The 20,810-nt window shown below is 34.1% G+C and overlaps 1 long non-coding RNA gene across 1 annotated transcript in view; it reads left to right on the top strand.

Moving 5' to 3' along the window:
• LOC145666238 (uncharacterized) overlaps window positions 1-18,036 on the top strand; it is a 37,587-nt gene extending 19,551 nt beyond the window's left edge. The window contains exon 4 of the long non-coding RNA XR_014127706.1: window positions 17,697-18,036. This is a non-coding gene — a long non-coding RNA (uncharacterized LOC145666238). The remainder of the gene's footprint in view (window positions 1-17,696) is intronic.
• The last annotated feature ends 2,774 nt before the right edge of the window (window positions 18,037-20,810 follow it).

Below are 20,810 nucleotides of genomic sequence, written 5' to 3'. Positions count from 1 at the left end.
AATTTAAGTACCGTCCTTGCTTCTGACCTTCATGTATCTTCTCTAAAAAACCAAAGAACGAGCGTGTAAGTGACATTTAAATAAGAGTCCATAAAATCCAATCGAAGTTCGCTGAGATTCTTCCACTCTTACCTTCAACAAATAGTCTAATCATGAAAGAAAGCTCATCAGCATTTGGCTACAAACGCTCACATAAGAAACAATTACACAGTAATATGTAACCACTAATAACACACTCATGATCTGCTGTCTTCCAGTTTTATACTTTAATAAATACATCACTGTTTATTCATTTAAAAAATATCGTTTGACAGGAGGATTGGAAAATGTAATACCGAATGTAAAAAAAAACATGGATAAACGAACAAGAGGAGTCACATACTGTACATGTTTTAAAAAAGTAATGTCATAGAATTATAGAAAAAAATGCATAATCCTAAAATTTAATTGGATCTTTTACTTTTATGATTATAAGTAAAAATCTACGCTAATGTGGATACACTGAGAAAGAAAGCGTATGTGGCGTACGTAAAAACGTAGGTTACATGTGTAAATCCTGTTCGGTAGTTTTTGGGCCTAATGCACAGCAAACGCATGACTGAAAAAGTACATTGTATACGTACTTTCCGTATAAGTGTCCCGAACAAATGTACTTTCCGTACGAAAGAAAGAACTGTATATAAGGTCAGGATCTCACATACAGATAGACGTATGTAACATATAGCTGGCGTGTGTAACATATGTATATGTATGTAATACACTGAAGACTGTTAGATACCAGACATCCTGCATGATGTAACATCTAAGGGCAGTGCGTATGTAGCATACGATAACGTATGCTCCGTACTGATTTCTATAGTAGACATAAGGATTCCGCATATTTGTACAATATACTGGATTTTCTCAGTGTATTTAATATGACTTTTGTGGATATATTTATTTTCGTTGCGCATATTCCAGATTAAGACAAAAAATTTCATGATAATTCTTGGAAGCACTATTAATTATTGATTTCTCGTATTAAATTGTGTAACCCTTCTAGAACAAATAACCGACAAAGCAAACCTGTTTTCTGTTGAAGTTATCTTTATTTTTCCTTATATTTTCACATATTTTGCACACAAAATATGAATGTTTTCTTTTTCTTTTTTGTGAGTTTGCTTGAGATGTATTATTATTCTTTCTGGACAACGCTTTAACTCAATTTCAGCCATACTCTCTCATGTTTTTGAGTAATAAAATACAAAAGAAAATAGTGATGTGCTCTTAAATTATTTGACAGCTACGGTATTATTCATTATTTGACAATTTTATTGTCAGAAATCTGCATTTGATAGGACATAATGTAAATACGTATTTTTTAAAAAATACGTAATTTGTATGTATGGATTTCATTACATTTTATTTAGTACAGTTGAAAGCGGTATTTAGTGTTTAATCTGAATTTGATTTATATCGTATCAGAAAATTCACAAAATAATAAGGGAGGTATTTACTATTATGTTAGAAACTTTTATTGAAATCATAATTGTTGTAGAACAAATAAAATGTTCTCATTACCAGCAGATGCGAATGAGATATGTATGCAGATTGAATGTTCTATACCTGCACAGACCTCTAATTGGGACTTTCTTCCCCTTCACTTACCTTACTATTTTTTATTAATAACGTAAATGTGACGAACAATATAAATAAATTCAGAAATTAAACTATAAAGGTAACCAAGAAAGTTATATCGCTTTTTCACCCACCGCCCTCGAACATCAATATATCACCTAAGACGTACCTGGAAGCAGGGGTAAAAGTGGATCTGGAAAGATAGGGGGACGCATGACGTCACGTCGTCCCCTGTGCCTATCTTTGCCCATTGTAATTTTTTAGAAAGTGGGAGGACACTACAGATATTTTCTGGAAGTGGGAGAAAATATCCGTTCCCTGCACTTTTACCCCTGCCTCGAAGATAAAAAATAGTAATCATCAGCATATCAGCATAGACGACCTTCTACCAACGTTCTGGAAGTACATGGATTCCATCCTGGTAGAGCTTGGTGGGCCGTGAAGCGAAGAAGGTATCAAGTGCATTTTGCATCTCTACTAGGGATTTGAACTGACGTCCTCTAAGCTGATTGTCCAAGGAATGGAACAGGAGATAATCGGACGGTGCAATGTCCGGGAAGTATGGTGGATGCAATAGTGTTTCCCATTCAAGGCGGAGAATGGTGTCCCGGGCCATCCTAGCCAAGTGGGGCTTAGCATTGTCCTGTAACAGGAGGATCCCCTTTGCAATTCAAAAGTGCTGGTTCCAGAGTTTTGAGGATTTCTTTAAAACGGCTCAACTGCTAACAGTACACAGTTAAATTGATGCTCTGACCAGCTGGTAGCAGTCCACAAAACATACAGGAGGATCTTTTTCTGGTGCAGTGCTGGTTTCGGCTGTTTTGAAATCTATTCATGTGATGATAACCAATGATGACGGCACGGTGGAGTTTCGTACAGATCCCACTTCTTATCACATGTCAACAACCTGTCCAGAAATGGTTGTTTCCTCGGGCGAGACAGCAAATAAATACAGGTGTCTGCTCGCGTTGCCTTCTGGCCCGGAGTCATATCATGTGAAACCCATTGACCCAACTTGTAATGCTTCCCAAGTTGATGGAGGTGCTGCCGAATGGTTTTTCCAGTCACACTGAATTGTAGTTCCAGTTCCTCACATGTCTGGCCACTGTTCGCCTCAATTGCTCTCTGAAGACCTTCATTTTGTACATGTGTTGGTCTTCAGGCACGTGGTGCGTATTCGAGTGTTTCGTTACCGTCCTTAAACTTGTTAAGGCATCGCTGCATCGTCTGTGTAATCACGAAACTATTACCAAAGATCTGGTATATCTTCCGCCTCGCTGCAGCGGCGTTTGACCCCAGTTTGAACTCGTACAGCATAAACGGCCTTATGACGCTCTTTCGAGGTCCCATGTTCACTCTGTCATTACGCAAGTTCACAGTGTAACTGAACTGCCACGACCAGGTAGTATGTTGGATATACCCACACCAATAACTTACCTTCGCCTTATCTCCACTCGGATTTAACTCCCGGTGTGAGGGCCAATTGAACACAGACCTCCACAAAAAGCGACGAAACTTTGTTGTTTACCTTTATATATCATAAAATTCACAACATAATAAGGAAGGTATTTACAATTATGTTAAAAATTATTATTGAAATCATAATTATTGTAGAATAAATAAGATATTCTCATTTATAGCAGATGCGGAGATGCAAATGAGATACGTATGCAGATGCGAGTTTTTATACCCGTACGGGCCTCTAATTGGAAGTTTTCCCCCCTCTGCTTTCCTTGCTACTTTTGTGAGTTTTTGTCAATAAAATAAATACGACGAACAATATATAGAAAATATATAAAGTATGCTAGTTAACTAATACATTGTTTTATAACTTAACAAATCTTGAAGAGCAGTTCACCACGTCATAGTCGTGAGCCCTTCAAACTTTCACAGCGACCTGTTTCAAATGTAAGCTTCTCATCTTGAATCTTCAATACAGCACATTCCAACTCTTCCACTGTGATAGTATATTGAAATACATGCATTTCATACACATTATTTACTTTAGAAGCTGGAATTAGGACCATGGCCAAGGGACAAGACAGCCTTGTAAATACTCTACCTTTACGACTGAAATTGATTTTTTTTTTTTTTTTTTACCTAATGTAATACCCATGACTTCTCTTTCTCTCTCCATTTTCTTTTATTGATTCTAAAGGGAGGAAGTATATTATACAAGTAATCAAAAGAACAGAACAGGGGAAATCAATCACCTGGAGTAATGAAGTTGTAGTGACATATTTAAGACTCTGCACATAAAAAGCAGTATTTAATTGGCCACCTTTGTTCTGGATGTACGTACAAAGTTACACAACACATTGCCATATGGTCAAAACTTGAGTGTTACAGAGTGTGTATCTGTATATCAACAAACTTTTGAGCGTGATTGTGATGTAATGGAATATACTACGTAGAATGACAGTAGAAGAAACTGTACAGACGGAAAATAGGTTTATACATTGGTTATATAGAGTTCTAATTGAGTTTAGATTGACAGACAAGGTACATTCGCAAAGTGTCCCCTCGGGATTCGCTTAAAATTGATTTAAATGCAAAGTTCTCTGCTGCCCAATATATATTATACTACTTTTAGCGGCCCATACTGGTAATTTGCATATGTATGGGCCTTCATATATCCGGAATTTAATCATACACTACTATAACGCACGGACACAAAAATGCTTTTAGTCTCTTTAGATGTAACTGGACATGAATGTGGTTATATGCAAAACAAATTGGATCAAGTACTGCTTCTCTGACACATGTTACCCACCCCGAACGCCATCTTGGATCCGCCATATTGGATTCAACTTTCAGCTTTTTCAAGTGGGAATAGGTACAAGTGATACATCAAATTCATTTATAATTTTCTCGGAAATTCACTGGTGTAGTCATTTTACTGTAGCTTGTACCGTTTGGAAGATATTGAATGTTAAATCTCTCCAGGCACTTCTCGAATAGGCATTTTAGGGTAATATCAGTTATGCTTACGTTTTTGATGTTAATAAATCAAAACAAGTTCTAATTGGAAAAGTACTGTGGGTATAAACAAACTCTTTATAACATTGGTGTCATAATCTTATTACATTTATGTGAGTAATTGTTATTACTTCCATGTTATACTATAACAAGGAAGTATTTATTACGGTCAAAATGTCTAATGTAAATCCAAATACGACCAGATTTAGGTTACGACCTACTATTTCCGTCTGTGTGTCTGTAACGTACGTTTAGAGAATATTTCGTCAACGATAAATCACGTATACACATGGGGCCCTGCACAACCTTCTATTTGGTTTAATGTTTGTGAAATGCCTGACATTTAAGATTCAATACCTTGCAAACGGTACCAGCTACGGTACAACTCACTACACTAATGAATTTCCGAGAAAATTGTACATGAATTTGATGTATCACTTGCACCTATTTCCATTTGAAAAACCGAAAGTTGAATCCAATATTCCATATCTACGATGGTGGCCGGGCTGGGTAACATGTGTCAATAAAGCAGTACTCAATCCAATTTGTTTTGCATATGATCACATTCATATTCAGTTACATCTAAAGAAATTAAAAACAATTTTGAGCTCGAGTGTTAAAGTAGTGTATGATTGAATTTCGTATATATGAAAGCCCATATATATGCAAATTACCGGTGTGGGCAGCTAAAATTAGCACAATACACATTGGGTCGCGGAGAACTTTGCTTTTGAAACTATTTTACATGAATTCCGAGGGAACACTTCGAGAATGCATCTTGTGAGAAGAAAATGGGAGGATAATGTAAAGGTGGATCTTTTTAGGTTTGTTAATATTTTCGTCTGCGTTAGTCACTATCTTAAATCGTAGAGTTTCTTGTTATCAGAGGCAAGTATTTGTGGAGACCACAATGACGATGGTTTGTTACAATTAATCTTTGTTAATAACCACGAATTTAAGGGCTCTGATAAGAATAAACAGGTAAAACAATAGCACTAAATCGCGAAATATGGTATGAAATGTGAGAAGAACTTAGTCGCGGAATATCATTTTTCATTGCATTATAATGTATTTAATAGATTTTACTTTTTAATGATTGAAAACGAACAACTCTGTGATCATAGTGGATGCTAACATCTACAGTAGTAGGGCTTTCACATTTTTAAAATGAACGTCAAGCTCCATACTTACTACTCGATTTCCACACGAGTAGTGTAGTCAGTAAAGGTGTCCGAACTCATGAGATCAGCGCTCACGAACTCGAAACTCATACTCAGCCAATCTCAATGTCAGGAAGTGAGCGTGAGTTTGAGTGAGTGCAAATTCCAAATCATGATATGAGTGTAAGGCAGAATAAATGTGGCACAGAGGTGGTGTCGAGTGAGCATGATGTAGGATTAAAGTGTAAATGTGAAATAATCTCAAAGTGGGAATCTTTGGTTACTGCCACACTCTGTCTACCTTTACCTAGAGAATCCCATTTCACAAAGGCTTAATGAAACCCCTTAGCTGCATTAGGACGAGGATTGGACAAATAGGCCTAATAAATACAATTCCCACGGGTATAACCGACGCTGAGCCGTTTGGTTGTAAGTGATGCCTTACCGACAAGGGTCATTACAGTGTGTAATCCACAGCATATATAGAACTAACAGAATACTTGTTTTTGTGGTCGTTCAACGTGCAATGCCGTTCATGAGCACATTTGCCGGAAACGAGAGAGAATTTCGTGTCTTTTTTTTAAATCTGGAATGAATAAGTATGGAAGTGAATGATGAAATCCAGGGATGCAGAAGAAGGCAAAACACCTTATTTAACGTAAACAATGTATTGATGAATAATTACAGAGGTATTAAGGCAAATAAAGGAAACAATTCAGTTATTTAGCTTTAAAAAAGGTTCCAGTCGTTAGCCCTCCTTTATTTCACTCCTTTTCGTTTCACTCAATCTATCTTCATTCAAACGTTCAGAATTGTTACAGCTACTGTTTGTCTTCAAATAATCAATTCACGTATTGAAATTTTACAGAGGACACTAAATGATTCACGTATTACTCTTGCATTGAAATTACAGCAGTCTTGACCTTGGTAGTGATCGGACGGGGTGCCCCTCTTCCAGTTCCATTCCTTGCTGCAGCCGCCACAAAAGAAGAAAGATCCGTGCTTGTGCTCGCTTTTAAAGACATTGAGCAGCACGTGGTTCGCAGAGGTGCCAGATTGTAGGAAACGTGTGGTACCAACTTCTATCACATTTTTTGCACAAGAAGAACAAGGTTTATGGAGAATATTTGAAAGATATTTACGAACTTTTTCTGGTTTTCAAGATACCTGTTGAACCAAGTTTGATTTAACTAGAGTTAGGGAAATCTCGCATAATCGTCCGCTCACATTCCTCCTTTAGAAGCGGAATTTTCGAAAACACCGAAATATGTTTTTGTTCATTTTTAGTAAAGAATTTATGTACTGAGTTTCATCTAAGCTTGAAAAGCTTGTAAAATATTCTTCCTTTGATTTTTCCATTAAATTTAACCTGCTTCATACTTACGAAACGTATTTCAATCAAAATAAAATTATAAAAGCCGAGCTCAAGCCAAGAGTTATGTTTAAAAAAATCATTTTAAGCATTTCAGCAATTTTGTCTGAAACGACGATCTTACCAACATAGGGGGCCTAAGGTGCCTTCATTGCTGCTACTGAATGTGCCTATATACAGGGGTAAAAGTGAGGGGGAAAGCAGGAGGAAAAAAATATATATGGCGTCCACCTTTTTTTCTAAAAAATTACAATACGTAAAGATAGGCACGGGGGACGGCGTGACGTCATCCGTCCCCCTACCTTTCCAGATCCACTTTTACCCCTGCCTATATACAAACGACACGATTAAAAACTTCTCAAGTGGACAAAGGAGCAAAAATTATTAACGTTTACTTTTTACATTCCGTGTATCGTGCAACGAACAATATTTCTCATATATGGAATAGTCTTGTCATGGCAAAGACAGATGAAAACATGTTCACCCATCATTTTTGTCTGCTATGGCAATTAACTGATATTAGCGCATAATGAAGGAAATAAATGATATAGAATTGGCGCCGTCTGTTAACAAATCTGTTGTAAACAGCAGGAGTAGCATCTGTGCCAGATTGTACCATTACTTGCATGAATATATACACCATACACGTTTCAAGTAGGTGGGCGTTCAGAAGCATCCTCTTTCTGCCTCCCATTCGCCTCCCTCGTCTAATTGCGCATTGAGTGTTACAGACGTATACACATAACCAAACATACATATGCTTGTTTGTTAGTATACTGACTTTAGTTTCTTTTGTTTAAAGAGGGATAAAATGTAAAAAAAGAAAGAAAGAAAAGAAAGGAAAGGAAAGAAAAGAAAAAGAAATAGAAATATTGATCTAAATACAAAATAGCTGTTAGGAATTATACAAAATGGATTATCCTTCTTCGTCTCAAACTTCTAAATATTAAACTCTATATTTAAGAGAGTTGTCAACGAATTCAAAAGATACAACAGGTCATTGTAACAAGTTTTTAGCCCTATCGTTATTTTAATTGTTAGTGCACATGCTTTTCTTCTGCGCGATCTCGGCTTCGATTTCCAGTAGGACAGCGCGCGTTGACATTTGAACGCGTTACGGTGATTCGGATTCCACTTTAAACTGTAGGGTCACGTCTCATATAGCCTAGGTGCTCGAAAGGGGCATTATACTTCAATAATTAATCAAACAAAAGAAATAATCAATTAATCAAACAATGAAAAATGAACAAGGAAGGAAACAAACACACAATCAAACAAATTTTTATTTGCTCAAAGAAAATGAAGAATAAACATTTATACTACGTGCTGTTAAACATGCTCTGCGAGTTTGTGTTACATTTCTAACAGATCATGTAGTAAACTATGTCTTACTGAAGTATGTAAGCTTGTTACTATACGCATCAATGTTCAAAGTTTCCCATATAGCAACATGTCTATCATAGACCTTTAAAGTCAATTGGTATGCGTATTAGCGAGTTCTTTCTATGGGGACATAGAATTTTCAGTGTTGACCGAACATCGTAAAGCAGTCGGGGAGCTAACGGAAATTATGGCGTTGAAAGAAGATATTCTGTCACATATCAACAAACTACAATACTACCTATTCAACTGTAACCCTTTAAAAAATGTGATTTAGTAATTCAATTCAGTGACTGCTCAAAACTATTAAGTGATGTACTTGTTTATAATTTGACTAGCAGAATGCCTATTCTTCAAACTATAAAAATAAGGTTTCCGGAATCTATCTATCTATCGATATATATATATATATATATATATATATATATATATATATATATATATATATATATATATATGTATGTATGTATGTTGGTGTAAGATAAATTTATTTGCGTTACGTGAACGCTTACTCCGTACTTTATCTCTTTAGGGGTCACATTTCATAAAACTCCATTTTATCGTTAATCAAGGGTAAGGACGTAATTTCTATAAAATTTCTAACTTTTACGCATAATAATTTCAGTAATAGAGTAAGGCAGCAAAGTAGTTTTTTTTTTTTTTTTTTTTTTTTAACCCGAACAACTATAACGCATATGGCTCACAAGCCAATTTGCTACTGAACTGCAGAATATCTAAGACAAATATTTTCTGTAACTGTGTTCTGATGCGTTTCGGTACAGGTAAACTACTGTTTCTATATAATTTATCGACTTTCTTTTTGTTTCCATATAATTACTTACTGTGAGCCTATAATGAATCAGTTCAGTAAGCTAAAAGCACCGTAAATAACACTTCCGTCAAACATTACTAGAAGATTAATTACAATGAATCCATTAACGACTCACTTTCTGCTGTATGTTGCTAAACATCTCATGATAATACATTTAAATATAAAGTGTACATATGTGCCTCAAATGTATGCTACACTTACCATGTGTAACGAATCCGGTGATTTAGAAATAAAAATGGAATCGAAGAAATAGAAGAGGTCTATGTACTGTGTATAACTGACAAAGCCAGTTTATTTCCATCTTCAACATTTATCTTATTATTATTATTTATTTATTTATTTATTTATTTATTTATTTTCCAATCTTGGTGCTGGAGCCCCTGGTAATTACCACATAGTTGCAATTGCCCCTGGCCTGGTCATAAGCATGGGAGTTTTTAATGTTCTTATCCTATCTCTAACACTGTCCCTTTTTTCTTTTACATCTCTCGCAAAGGAAACTAAATTGGCTTATGACGCCAACCATGATCCATAAAATATAAGAAGCGCTCTTTTCCTCACCGAAAGTATTTGCTGTGCCAATCAGCAATATTTCAGATGCTTCAAGAGAGGGCAAAGGTCCGGCATACCGTCCTCCACAGTTGCTGTCAACGTTCGAATTTTGTGAGTAAAAGCAATTGTTATTATTATTGTCATTATTAGTATTATTATTTGAATATTTTTCTTATTTTTTAATTTTCAGAAATTTTGCTTCCTCTTCACCTATGTTAACCGGCCTTATTCTAATCAGAAGTGGTTCTCGGGTATTCACAAGTTCACATATGGACTCACATTAATTTAATGAATCTAATTATTATTATTATAAAATGAAGAATTATCATTTTTATAGAGTAGATTTTTCTTAAGATGAATTACATTGCGGTTTTTAACGTGGAGCGAAGGAGTGTGAATAATCTTCGTTCTTCTATATAGGGGGAGTCGCACTTTCTGAGACTTAAGTACAAACATTGAAAGTTCTTGCTATCTGAGCGGGACGGAGTCAAAAAGAGAGCCAATGATTTCAATATAAACTACGAGTATTCGCATCTAAAGACTTGAGCGAAGGCTCGCGGACGAGCGCGCTTGTATTACGTTGGAAAAGTATCAAAATTCATCTGCCAGGCTTTCTGCTGTCAGTGTTGCCAAGTGTAAGTGGAACTTTTTCAAGTGGGAAATTTTGTATTAGTGTGAAATCTGAAGTAGCTTATTAGAGTACGTGTAAGACTGACCCCTATGTCACGAATATTTTCAATTAATTTTGCAAAAATAAATTTTGTTCTCCGTTTACTTGAAAGTTCGAGTGGTAACTTTTTTCCTGTTCACATTGAAGTTCGTAGCAAAAAAAATTAATTATTTCTTTCAAGACCGTTCAAATAGTACATAAATTTGAAGTCATAAAATGCCTCGCAATTATTACGTCATAAATTGCGTTAGTAGTAGTACCTAAAATATGAAATAAAATACACTTTGAAAAATAATTCAAAATAAAGAAAATCTCATGAACAATTAGATTAATATTTCTCAATTAAAGAAGTGAGTGTCAAGTATAAAAAATATTGGATACCTGTGGACCACGGAGAGATGCAACCGATAACATGCTTAGCAACCAAACTGTAATGCACATACGACACATCTAAATTTTCTGTATTCACGCTGAATGCAGAAACTTTTTTCACATCACCTACCATGAGTCGAGAAAACATTTAAGAAAGGAGCTTGCTGTTACGATATTTATCGCACAATTATTCTGGAATTAAAGTTTGTTCCTTGAATCATAACATACGAATAAGGTGGGGAGTAATATTTGAAAAGTAAGCAATAATCTGCATTCTCTTGCATAAGAAGGTGCAATGTTTATCGCTAAGCTGTAAAGTAATAAGTGTGACTGATTAAGTTTGCAGCTAAGCCAAGACGTTGGTAACAAAATAAATAGTATTTCAAATCTACACCTTTAACAAGTCATTGTTAGCATAATCAGTTGCGTCGTGGTGTTCAAACGTAGAGATTTCTGGATCGAAGTTGGTGCAAGATGATTGATTCTTGTATACTTTTCGTGGATTCAAATACTGTATTTTCTACCATTGTGTAAACAGAAGAGAAGATGAAAGAAGCCAACGGACACACACACACATACACAGAGAGATAAAAAGAAAGAAAGAAAAAGGGAATGAAAGTGTGTATGAGAGAGATATCAAAGAGAATATTTTCTTTTTGATATCTCAAATATATGAGAAGAAAGCTCGTAGAATGCATATTTATTAGAATTCTTCTCTCTTCTTCTTGTGTTGTATTAACGTTTGTGAAGCCTGACAATATTTTCTTAAGCTCAAGCTTTTTGTTAAGCATATGTTGCATATTTATTTGATAAGAAAATACTGATTAATAAAAATGTTAATTTAACATTTATGAGTATCGGTAGTTAGTATTTTACTAAAGTTAATTTAAAATTGATGGTTCTTATCTTTTTTTGGGGGAAGTAAGTAAAAGAACCAGGAATTATACTTGAGCAAGCAACTTTATTAACACTGAGGGAGAGTATATGAAAATGCAAAAACACAATAAAATTACATTGAAATAAATAAAATTTTGTAAACACAAAATATTATACACGAGAGACCTTACTTGGCTTAGATTTTTTTAAAACTTAGATTTTACAAAGAGAGAAAGCCATGATTAATAAAAATGTTAATTTAACATTTATGAGTATCGGTAGTTAGTATTTTACTAAAGTTAATTTAAAATTGATGGTTCTTATCTTTTCTTTGGGGAAGTAAGTAAAAGAACCAGGAATTATACTTGAGCAAGCAACTTTATTAACACTGAGGGAGAGTATATGAAAATGCAAAAACACAATAAAATTACATTGAAATAAATAAAATTTTGTAAACACAAAATATTATACACGAGAGACCTTACTTGGCTTAGATTTTTTTTAACTTAGATTTTACAAAGAGAGAAAAGGTTTTACATAAATGTTAGGTGGAATCCTCTCACCCACATGGCTGAATAACTTTTTCTTCGTCTTTGGCTGCTTCCGTCCCCTAGCCAGCCTGGATTTTTTTTATATCCCCCACTTTATCATGGTTTTTACAATTAAGAGGCCTTGTTCTTTTGTTTATTTTGTTTCTTAGGCCAAGTTATTTGAACAAAACATTTTAATAGTTTATTTTTTTAAAATTTATTTAACCACAGATTATTTTATTCATTTGTTTTTTTTTCTTTAAATTTGTTTTCCAACACAATACAGTGCACTGGGATTTTAAAAACATCTTGATTATCTTTAATAGAGAATCTTGGATGATACTCCGCTGTTCATTTTTAGAGTGGAAAATGATACATATATTCACAATATATGGATTAAGCCTATCTATAGATTCAAATCTCATCCTATCAATGATCGGCTTACAATTTTTCTCTATTTGTTTGTTCCTGTTAACTTCTCGAGATTACATTTTCATAATTGATGAATATTTAGAAAAACAAGTCTCTTTTGCTGTCAATTGTCAATAGACTCCTTGTGTTGGACGCATTTGTTGTTCACTTTTCGGCAGTTTTCGGAAGACGAGATGTCCTCCTAAGATGGATTTAAATGTTTGGAGATGGATGAGTGTAAAGGAGAAATGATAATTTAAACAACAATTTCGTAGTTTTAGCTCTATCATAAAACTATGTAGAAATTTTCTTCAGAGGAAGGAATAAAAATTGACGTTAATGACAGTGGTCTGAAAAAAAGGAAACTGTTTACCTCTCTCTCTCTCTCTCTCTCTCTCTCTCTCTCTCTCTTCCTCTCTTTTTTTTGACCTATTGCTACTACAAGTAATGTCTGCAATTTATTACATGTAACAATAAGATACTAACAACTTTTAAATTATATTACATATATATAGTTACAAGAAATATACAGTGAAACATCTGAATAATGAACATCAATGTAAAATAATAAACTTAAGAATATTGAAAATTCATTGCCACAGAAAAAAAAAATGGTTGTCATAGACAATTATGGACAGAAGATACATTACACTAATTCTTTTGTTTGAAATGTAAAATCTAGAAACTAGGCTATTCATAATTGAGAAGAGCGAATAAGTACATCTTCCTCATCTTTGGAAGTAGCATGAAAAATATCATGCAGCTAACAAAACTTAAATAGTTTACAAAATTTTCAGTCTGCAATGTCTGCAATTACACAATTCTCTTAAATTGTAACTCCAAATCTTTACTTCTCTCACTCACAACTTCTTTACTCCTCTTAAAGTTTTCAACCAACAATACTTTCTAGTATTGTGGGTTGCATAAGAAACAGGTTACTAAATATTTCCAGGTGGTAATGTGCAAGTGTTCACGCGTGTACTGTAGAATGACGGATACAGTGGCCTGTGGATATTTAGTTCATAAAGTAATTTTAACAAGCAAGACAGGCAACTTTTGCATTTTCTTCTAACTTTGCATAGCAGTTGTTTATCATCAGTGTTTTGCTTGATTGCATTTTTTCTTGTTCTTACTATCTTCATAGCAGTCTTTGTCACCTATGTTCTCTCATATAGCTTTTCCTTGTTTTACTTCATTACTGGTCGATATTTTTAGACTTCAGTAATAGCTATAATGTCGGAAGAGCTTAAGTAGCCCCCGAATATCTTCCTTTCTTCCATTTCAAATAATTAGCTAGAATATCTATGGCGTTTTTAGGTAAGTCTTGCAAAAAATTTATTTCTTTGAAATGGGATTCTTTCATAAGAACTTCATTCGAAACAAACCAAGAATTGACTTATTGAGTTGAGTTGATTTTGAGTTTTACGTCCCTTTTCAGCAGCGAGGCTATATGAGACGTGGACCTACTGATTAACGTGGAATCCGAACCACATGAGCTCCCACCGGGAATCGAACCCGGGCGCGTACGCTAACCCCTTAGCCACGGAGGAACTCGAATTGACTTATTGAATTACGATGTCAATGATCATATTGGAAACATTTATTTCGAACCATTTTTGTAACGGACCAAAATTTCCGTTACAGAAGTTTTGACATTCTAATAAATAATCTTTGTTATCTCTTAAAATTTACTAATTCTGTGAAGAGAAAAAGAATTTGAATATTATTTGTTTAGTTCCAAAGATGATTTATATCCAGAAAGGCTATAAATCTATACTATTTTAGGGGAGATTTTGATTATTTTAACATTTAAAAATTGTATCTACTATTGAATCTTTTTCCTTAACCTCTACGGTCCCCTAGTGCTCATTTGAGTACATTCATTTTAATACTACGTAAATATGTGTTGTTTCATTTCAATCGCATCCATACACGTTTTGCTACTCAAGTACTTATTCGAGGACATATTTAGTGCACTATGGGTCTATTGGATGGCAGCATTGAGCACACAGTGTGAGATTCAGAAGAATGGCTGTAGCAGGAGAGGAAAGGATTGAAGGTCCTGCCAAATAAACGTGAGTATATTCGTTTATTTACCTTCGGCGTGGTTCAAAAAATTATTTTCTTGTAATTTAATATCAACTTCTTGATATAAAGGTATTATTAGTAGCAGGGACGTTCTCTACATTTCAGAACTAAGTAAAAACTACCATGTACTCAAATGAGTACTTTGGTACTTACGTATACATATTATTCCCCTGTACTCATTTGAGTACTTTTCATATTGCTAGATATTTTTTCTCTCTCAAAAGCTATTTTAAGTTTTGTTTTGTTTTAGTTACATTTAGAAATAAATATACTTTAGATGCTGGATTAAGAAGATGTGTTAAAAGCAGTTGAGATATAAATAATGTAACAAAATAGGGGTGTATTGTAATATTCTCTTTATAACAGTTTTACGTCTATTTATGCTACGGGCGTAAGCCGTAATTGCCGTTACCGACCATAACATCGATTTTATCCTTTCTCTGTTTATGCTTTTAACTTGTTTTCCGATTGAGTAGTGTTAATGAAAGTTTTAACTGCTGGAATATCATGAGAGGTGATCGCTACTATAATTCCTAAATATTTTTATATTAAATTACGCTCTTTCTTTGTTTTAATTTTACCGGTTTTTCTTTGCTTGCGACTAAATTCAAGTAACTTTCTTTTATGGAGTAATGTTCAGCAGTAGCTACTTAAATTCTAAGGAATTGTTCTTAATTTATTTCAGGATCTTATAGAAGAAAAGTACTGTATAATCCTGATCACATTCTACAAATTTAGGTAATGTCTTAGTGACATTTCAATATCAGACGACAATGAGGCCAGCAATAGTGACTTCACAATGAATGAACCCAGCATCAGTACTGTATGAGAGTATGATGCTCAGCAGACTAAGGTGGAATTAGATTTTATTTCTTATTTTCCAAATGAAGCACCAAAAAGAGACATGATATGAGAACACAGCATGTATGAATTAAATCAATGTGATAGTTAAGGACATTAAGAGTGTTCTCGTTAAAGTTATTTTCGTGATGTAAAATGTACGATTGTTCTCATGAAACATTGACGGAATATGATTATAATAGTATCTTATCTTATAAGGTAATGAAGGTAAATATACAATTAATACATTTTCTTTGTTTCTTATTTTGTTACGATACATCACAACAATATAGCCTACTTTGTTCTAACTTTGTTAACAATATTTTTGTCATTAACATTCGATTTTTCATTTAATATTTGCAAAAGGTCGTTTATGGTATGGAGTGAATTCAACCAAATTCTCAGGAGTAATTATACTCATACTGAATGGATCTTGAATGATGTTAAAAGAAAGAATTCTGTTTGAAAACGAAAGCAAATAAATTTTTATTGATAACTAACTGCTAATATTTGCCTCATTCCTAACAAAAACATCCTTTATTTATTTTTATATTTAGAATAAATACATGTAGTACGCCCCAAAAGTACTCAAATGAGCACATGCCCTCCCTGTGCCCCTGTGGCACTTTTTAATAAGAAATTTCTTTTAATACACCCTAATACATATATTTAACCAGAAAATATTCAGAAATAATTTTTTGGTGCAGTAAAAAAAATCAGGTCTGTAGAGGTTAAAATTATAGTTGATTTTCATAACATTGTACAATATAATTATGTTCCTAACTATTGTAAACATATGTATGATGTTATGCTTAGGCAGTAACTTGTCAGAAGAAAAGAAAGAAATAGATAGATACTGTTGTTGATTCAAGATGAAGTAAATATGGAAGTTTTGTAAATCTTGTTAGTTATCGACGACTTATTTTGAGGTTATTGTGATATGGATCTGAAAATGCATATGAGCGAGTAAGTTAATTACGGGTCCCCTCAACTGTTTCCTTGTTGTCTCACCTTATAATGTAATCATCATCTCCTTCTTCTGATAGATATATATATGTGTGTGCAGGCGTTTCATCTGTGGAACTAGCTTAATAAAATGCATATCAGGAGATTAAGCGTTGGTGTCGAAGTTGTTATTCTTGTGATTAGTATAATCCAGAAGTAGTGTATGTATCTATATGTTTTATAACATGTACTGAATGGTTGGATGATGTATATATGTTCGAGAGTCGACTAGTGATACACCATATGGATTCTCCGTATAAAATGATATATTAAGTTCGAGCCGATGAGATGCCGAACTAAAATAGAATGAAAGGTGTTGAATCCAATGTATTTAAATAATCACTCTGTTGACTTTGTCACTATGCTCACCTTCCGTACATGTGAAAAGTTATTATACGACTACACACTTCCAGACCGATTTATTTTATGCTGACGTCGACCTGCTTTGTCTAACGAAAACGCCTTGTACTACGAATATAGTATATCGTCACTACAGTTAGGGATTCCACTCTAAGACGAACTTGGAGAAGCGATGTCCTGAACCTTTTTACTAGATGTAACAAGTTCTCTATATATGTTGAAGTAAGAATGTTGAGAATTAGTTATATTTTGATTGCGAAGACTAAATATTTCTTGCTTCGTCACTGGGAGTTTCACCAAGATGTAAGGTTTATTTAATCATTTTCTTAGATTTTTTTAAAAAAATTTCAAGCTGTAATTTGGTTTCGCGTAAATGCCTCCATAATAAAATTTCAAGCAAAACATGTACGATTACTTGAAGATAGGGAAGAAGAATAAAATGAAACTTTTCTACGACCCAAAAGGAGGTAATTCTACTTGGTAAAATTAACATGATCTTGGAAAAATCTAATAATAACAAGACACAGTATAACTATGTTTTTCTTTATGGGTTACATTCTTAGGTTTCTCATTCTAGAATAACTTATAATGCTAATTTAGTATGGTTCTTAGTAATATAAATGTGTTCTATTTGCCTTAAATTTGTATTTAGGTTCCACTCCAGCTGATCATTTGCTAAGAGCGGGATCTAGGGTTTAATGTATGACCCGAACTGCTACGTTCAGTGCGTTCACCTGGATTCAGATGTGGAAGAACTTGCAACAAAGAGATATCCCTAGACATTCAGTTTCTGGATGGCCTCAAAAAGTATGTTATTTGTACAAATGTATCAATTATATATTAATTATTATAGAATTATTTTGTTCCGTCTTAAATTGTAAAAAATATTTGCGCAAAAGACAAGAATAGAATTAATAAATGAACTAATAGTATTTCCGATAATTGAAGCACCCCGTCCTTTAATTAAAAAAATATCAATGGGGAAAATGTTACGTAGCCTAGCCCTAGAAGATGTTGAAAGCATTTGTCTAGCATTAGTGATAAGGTAATGTTTTCAAATAAAATATTTTTCCTAGAAAGATACACCTACGTCTTTATCATGTTGGTCTACCCAACAGCGATGGTCCATTCGGCGGGTACCGGATAGGCCAGTCTACTCCTAGGTAGTATCCACTATAATTATATTTGCCACAACCACATTTTTATCACTGCTCACTCATAATAATAGCTCTTATCACTCAGATTATAGATGTATAATTTCTAATAAGAATAAGATAGGCAGCCTCTGATTTGTTCTTCTAATTAAAATCATAACTTTTCTTTTATATCCACCGAATATCTACTATATGGTTGGACTACCTTGATTAATTGTATGTGAAAGCACGTCTGTGCTTTTCCTGCCCAACTATGTACATATTTATATTCCTCTAACATTCAAATTGGAAAGAACCAAAATATTTAACTCATCTACATTGCTATTGAAACCCGCTTTTTATATCCATATATTTCAAGTGTGTTAGAAAGTAGAAGCAACCTCAATAAGAGAAGATTCATTATTGAAGCTGTTTGAAATTATTTGTTTAGAAAATACTTAAAGTACTCCAAAGCTACCCTATTAAATTTGATTGCAGGGTGTTTAAGTCTCAAATGCCTCCTCGATATGAAAAATAAACAATGGAAACAATCATTTTTCTCGAAAAACACAAATAAACTTTAGAAAAAGATACTTTACTTAATGTTTCGGCAAATTATCTCCCATCATCACTGATAAAGATCCTCCAAAGTTCTCATAACGTAGAAAACATCCACAAGAATATCTAATCTTTTGAGAACAGATTCCAGACTTTCATTGCTGTTTGGAAATGTTCCATGACCGATTCCCTGGCTCCGCTGAAAGAAAACAAAACGAAAGACAAAAAATAAGGAGAACGAACTTCATGTTGCCTTGAGAAGCATTTGCCAGATAGAAACGCCTACTGGAGCGTTGCGAGGGATTTTGTCTGGTCCACATGGCTCCGAAACAAAAGTTAATTTAACCCATCCATTGAACTGAGTGATGTGAGAAAAGTATTCCCTGTAGACACTAAGATTTATTGGTTCTAAGCGTAAGTGTCCAAACACGGGAGCTTTTGTCACAAATTAAACCACAGGAGGTATTTTTCCTGGATTAAAAAAATGTTAATTTAACAAGTTATCTGAAGCTTTCATTTGAATTTTGTACTTTTTTTTAGCCTGACTATAGTTATTGAACTAGGATAACCATGCATCCTGATTAGATTAGAATTTTACAAAACAGTCTTAAAATTTTGATCGATTTAACAATTCGTCTTTAAATTTGCAAAAACATCTAGGTTTTAGTAGTATAAAGGTAAACAACAAAGTTCGTATCGCTTTTTCACTCAAAATCTTCGAACATCGATATGTCACCTAAGACGTACCTGGAAGATTAAAAATAGTCTCCATCAGCATCGACAACCTTCAGCCAACGTTCTGGAAGGCCATCCAACGCGATAGAACTTGGTGGGCCATGAAGCGAAGAAGGTATCAAGTGCATTTTGTTAATCTACTAGGGATTTGAACTGGCGTCCAATAATAGTGCAGTCAAATCAGCAAAAAGTAAGGAACAAATTAGTAACAAGCTGAAAATTGGTACAGATGTTCTAAACAACATACTAAAAGTCCCCTGAAATTTCAGGTGACCTTCGCCGCCATATTGGAAAATGGCCGCCGGAAGTGTCAAATAACAATACCCAGATAAAAATAGCAATATTTTCGCTATGGTATGGAAAGAGATAAACTTAGTGTCGTTTCATAGAACATAGATAACACAATATTTTTTAAAGAGAAAAAAATTCATAAAACGCATACTTTTAGAAATATTTAGCTCTAAATTCTAAAATTCCGAAAACTACCGTCAAACTGATTTAAAATTTTATTGAACTTAGGATGTAATTATTAACAAGTTAAAATTTGACATAGATGTTGATGAAGATTATTTAAATGGCATACAAAAATCCCACAACTTCTTCGTTCGCCATATTGGAAAATGTCCAAGTGTCCGAAGTAATTGAAAGATAATCTTTTGTTAAGTGAAATATAAAATCTGGACCGGGCTAAATATTTGAGAAACTGTAAATGCAGTCGATCCGAAGTCAATTGGGATCAATGGCGGTGCAAGGGGTAAACATTATGACGTGTTTAAGGTTGTCATCTGTCATCTTGGAATCAACTTGTTTATTTTAAATGGCAACATGTCGTGTGACATATTAAACACCATCCTCGTTCGAAGAGAAACCCAATGGTAAGTTTATTTTTCCAAAACCTACAACTGTTTTGAAGTTGTGAATAGATTTAGGATATGTTATATGTGAAATGCTGTGAAATGTGCTGTGCGAAGTTTCGAATTGAAGGATAAAGTAAAAAGCAAGCTTTGTAACATCTCACATTACGTATTCTTTAATAACCAGGATTAGAAAGAGCTGACACACATGAGACAATTACAATCACATGACATGTTCAGCATACCCACCGTTTTGTTCTATGCATATCCTTAAACTTGAGACACAGTGCTTGTGCACTCTGTGAAGCATGGTTGGTGATATTGCATGACCAACAGACAGTAATAATTCTCCTTTTCAGGTAGCCAATGTCAATAATTTTACAATGGTAGACAATAGCTTTAAAGTGCCTGCAAAGATAGAAATCCGACGGAGGTAGGTTGGGGACCTTGCTGGCCACTCAACTGGTCCATGCCGACCTACCCAAT

The sequence above is a fragment of the Thermobia domestica genome, chromosome 1 (genome assembly GCF_964235325.1).
Source record: "Thermobia domestica chromosome 1, izTheDome1.hap1.1, whole genome shotgun sequence".
Taxonomy (NCBI): Eukaryota; Metazoa; Arthropoda; class Insecta; order Zygentoma; family Lepismatidae; genus Thermobia; species Thermobia domestica.
This window is presented reverse-complemented; position numbering and strand designations above follow the sequence as displayed.